Source organism: Arachis duranensis, chromosome 1, assembly GCF_000817695.3.
Source record: "Arachis duranensis cultivar V14167 chromosome 1, aradu.V14167.gnm2.J7QH, whole genome shotgun sequence".
In the NCBI taxonomy this organism is placed as follows: domain Eukaryota; kingdom Viridiplantae; phylum Streptophyta; class Magnoliopsida; order Fabales; family Fabaceae; genus Arachis; species Arachis duranensis.
Genome location: NC_029772.3, coordinates 18,071,186 through 18,075,981, shown reverse-complemented (window position 1 = coordinate 18,075,981; position 4,796 = coordinate 18,071,186).

The following is a 4,796-nucleotide window of genomic DNA, read 5'->3' as shown; positions in this document are numbered from 1 at the left end:
TCATAAGGTGCTAAAAATACAAACAAAAGTGAGGAAATCGAGAAACAAGTCGGACCCCCCACAGGCACGGCCTCAAAAGGATCCAAGCTACAGATGATAAGCACGCAAATAACATAAAGAGGCCAGACAGCAAAATTTCAGCAGATATCATGTATAATACGATAAAGCTTCAAGAGGCCACCACAAAACCAACCTCGGAAGCTACTTTTGTTTTTCAAAAAGAGTTGCAAGGCAGACAACTAGAAACGTCAAGAAGAACAAACATAACAAAGTTCAAAAGCCCACAAACCGGGCTATTTACACAAAATATCCAGAAAAAAGATCAGCTAAAGGTCGGGAGCTTTCCCGGCAGCATCAGTATGAGGAGAATGATGACGAGTCTGAAGGGGCACGGCATCTATGGTTCCATCATCCCGGTTTAGAATCTGGCAATCCGGATCAGATACAACGGGAGGAACAGAGGATGTCGACACCTTAAGAGAAGGCACTGGGGGAGGATCAGCCTCATCATCATCCTGGTCATCAGGGACAATCTTACCATCCCTCACGATATTGTCCAGGCTAATGAGAGTCTAGTCGGCATCAGGAGCAACAACCCGGAACTGTTCCATCAGGTTCTCGGAGGCAGCAGTTACGCTACCCACAAGGTGACCTTGAAGCTCACCATAATTAACCCAGGCTGTTTCCAAATCCTCCCGAAGATGCATCAATTCCCTATAAGCCGAGACATAGCTGTCCTTATGTTTCAATGCCATGTCTTCGGCCAACTTCAAAAAAGCAGCAAGGGCAACAGAGCTGGCCTTCTCACTCTCCAACTCCCTCTCCACCTTCGCTAACTTCACCTCCAACTCCTTCTTTAAACCCTTGATTCAATCAAATTCTGAGTTGGCCTCTTCCATAAAGGATTTTGTGGCATGAATCGGAATCCCCTGAATTGTTCGGAATATAGTGGCACCCATATGAGCCATCTTCACACTATTTTTAGTAATAAAATCCAAATGCCGAAGAAGAGACACGTCGTCCATGGAAAGCCTACCATAGGGGGCAATTTGCTGGTCAACAAACTCAATGGCATCAAAGTCTGGGCATCCAAGTTAAAGGGCTCGGATGTTTTTTGCTTTTTCAAAGGTGGGGCACCAGAAGCAGTAGCAGAAGTTTGAGGAGGATCGACCTGATGAAACTGGGGAGTTGGAATTACTTTCCTCGGCCTAAGGGTACTCGGCACAGGAGGCTTCAGGGGGACCTGTGAAGATCCCTCGCCGGCCACCTTGGCCGAGATGTTCAGAGCAGCAGTTGCCTTCTTTGCCCTTTTGAAGGCCTTCATAGAGTCATTATTCTTTGACATCTCTACAAAACACAAAAATAGCCACGACGAAGAGTTACAAAAGAGGAAGAAAAAGGAAATAAGAACAGAAACAAGTCAGACAAATAGACAAACAAATACCCAAAGCAGTCTGAACCAAGGACGGATTAGTCAAAAATCTTTTCGTATCAAGATGAGGTGGTTTCCCCCAGAGATCCTCAAGAACAACTACAAAAGCGCGTTCAACATCATCCAGCATCTCCCAGGTATAGCGAGACACTCTTACATCCTTCTGCCACTCTAGAAGGAAGGAGGGCTCGTCATTTTCATCAAGAAAAAAGGGGCGGGCCCCCGCAACAGCTCAAACTCTAAAGAAGTAATTCTTGAAGTCCTTAAAGGACTCATCATACATCGCAAACACTTTATGGCCCTGAGCGGACCGGAAAGAAACCCAAGAAGCTTTCTTTTTTGAAGAACCGCCAGGCTTGGCAGATACAAACAAGTAAAGAAACAGAGTATGGGAAGGTATTACATCTAGTTCACGGTAGAGAAGTTGAAAAATTTTAATAAAACCCCAAGAATTGGGGTGAAGCTGGGATGGAGCAATATTACACGACCACAACAGGTCGGTTTCAAAAGCAGTAAAAGGAAAAGTAACATTCAACTGGCTGAAAAAGTATTCATAGGCATAGAAGAAGGGACGCTCCCTCTCAATGGAAGTCGGAAAGCAAACTCTTTCATCAGAATCAGGAGCAACAAGTTCGTAATCCCCCTCACGAGCATTGTTACCACAAATCCTATGACGCTTCCTCAGCTCTGTGCAAAATTCAGCGTCCACAATGGAAACACACAACAAAACAAGGGAGTCCAGCCAATCGGACATCCCCTCGGGAACTCTGGAAGACATCTCTACAATGTTATTGCGAGAAGACATGGGGCCAACTAAATCCTACAAGTAAGAAAAGAAAATGAGGTTACTACAAATATCTCGGACAAAGGGGAAAACAACTCGGTCAATGCTTCTGAGGCAATGAAAAGCAAGAAAAGGAAAACCCCAAGACTCAAACCAAAGTCCTGGGGCATCCTTTGGAGGCAGCAATAATGCAAGATTTCCAGAACACATCCTTTGGATTCAAAGCAACAAGTCTTTTTATCAAAGAAAAAACACAGCAAATCATCACAGAGCCTACCAAACAAAACATTCCCAAAGCAACAGAGCATGGGACCATTAAAGACGCAACCTTTTTTGAAAAAATATCGGACAGGAAGCAATCTCCAAAAAACAGATATAGATCTTTTACCAGTATCAAAAGCAACCAGAAAGCAACAGCAAAACCCTAGAAAGCCTCAACAGAAATTCCAAAAAAAACCACAAGAAGGAAGATAAGAAAAGCATATCACAGCAACGAGTAAAAGATCGCAAAAGATCCAAACTTTCAAACATGCAAAACTAGAACTTCACCAAAATTAAAGACGAAGCCACGAAGAAGACGAGAAAAGCTATTACCAACCTAGAAAGAACAAGCGAGCTTCAACAAAAAACCAAAGGAGGAAGACGAAAACTGGGAATACGAACAAGAGCAAAAACACAAAGACCCCAAGCTCCAACGCCAAATGACGCCGCACCACAAGGAAAACAGAAATGCAAACGAAAAAACAAAGAGTGGAGAGAACTAAGAAAAGAAGTTACGAAAAAAGCAAAAGAAGAGAAACCATTTTCGGGATTTCAAAATCCAAAATAAAAGAGCCTAAAGGAAATGGGGCAATTAATGCTCAAAATTAAAAAGCATTAAACCATCGCACGTTCCCAAAAAAGCGCCGGTATAAAAGCGCGCGTCTTTTAGAAGAAAACGTTCTACATTCAAAATAGACTCTACAAAGAAAAGGAATCGACAAAATGCTTGAGTTCGACTTCACTTAAGAAGGACCGAAGTCAAGGACTCGACCTCCAAAGGAAGAACCGAGCTCAAGTAGGGGCACTGTTCATACACTGGGTCGAGATGACCGACCCGGGATGTTTAGCGACAAGGCGACCGACCTCTTCAGGTCAGACTATCCGACCTCTTCTCAAAGAGCTCGGCCAAATCAACAGGAAAGCCCAAACAAAGGGCCCAAGTAGAGGAACACGACCCAAATCCAGAGGCAATCCCAGCCTACAGAGATAAAGGCGATTCCGTTGAAGATAAGCTGACCTCACCCAAAGATAAGATAAGATAAGATAAGATAACTAACTTATCTTATCTAGAAAGGTCACTTCTCACCATTATAAATACATTGGAGCACCCAGGTATAACTCATACTCTGATTCTACTCAATACCTGCTTAATACCCTTGCTAACTTAAGCATCGGAGTCCCTTGCAGGTACCCCCCACCCTCCGGGGACACAGGATCAGCACCATCACCAAGTCCAACAAATCGGACACATCAATTCCGACCGCCGTACACCCTCTGGACACGTCGGCTCCGACCAACACAGAAGATCTCGTCCGATATCGACCTACAGTTTCAGGTAACCCTCAGAACACATTCAGAGCATCAATTTCAAGAACTCCCTTCCTCTGAGGCATCCCATTATTCACGAAATTCCCCTTAGAGGTGTACATGAATTGGTTATTTGCAACCATGTCAATAAGTTCTTGAGCTTCTGCAGGCGTTTTCTTTAAGTAAATGGATCCACCTGCAGAATGGTCCAATGACATTTTAGAAAACTCAGATAGACCATAATAGAATATATCTAATATGGTCCATTTTGAAAACATGTCAGAAGGACACTTTTTGGTCAACTGCATGTATCTTTCCCAAGCTTCATAGAGGGATTCACCATCTTTTTGCTTGAAGGTCTGAACATCCACTCTAAGCTTGCTCAACTTTTGAGGAGGAAAGAATTTATCCAAGAAGGCCGTGACCAGCTTATCCCCGGAATCCAGGCTATCTTTGGGTTGTGAGTCCAACCATGTTCTAGCTTTGTCTCTAACAACAAAAGGGAAAAGCATGAGCCTGTAGACTTCAGGATCTACTCCATTTGTCTTGACTATCTCACAAATCTGCAAGAACTCAGTTAAAAACTGATAAGGATCTTTAGATGGAAGTCCATAAAACTTGCAATTCTGTTGCATCAAAGCAACTAATTGAGGTTTCAGCTCAAAATTGTTTGCTCCAATGGCAGGAATTGAGATGCTTCTTCCATCAAACTTGGACGTTGGTTTAGTGAAATCACGAAGCATCCTCCTTGCATTATTGTTGTTGGGTTCGACTGCCATCTCCTTTTCTTGTTTGAAAATTTCAAAAAGGTTACCTCTGAATTGTTGTAATTTAGCTTCTCTTAGTTTCCTCTTCAGAGTCTTTTCAGGTTCAGGACCAGCTTCAACAAGACTGCCTTTTTCCTTGTTCCTGCTCATATGAAAGAGAAGAGAACAAGAAAAGAAGAGGAATCCTCTATGTCACAGTAAAGAGGATCTTTATTATTAGTAGAAGAAGAAAGGAATAAAAGTG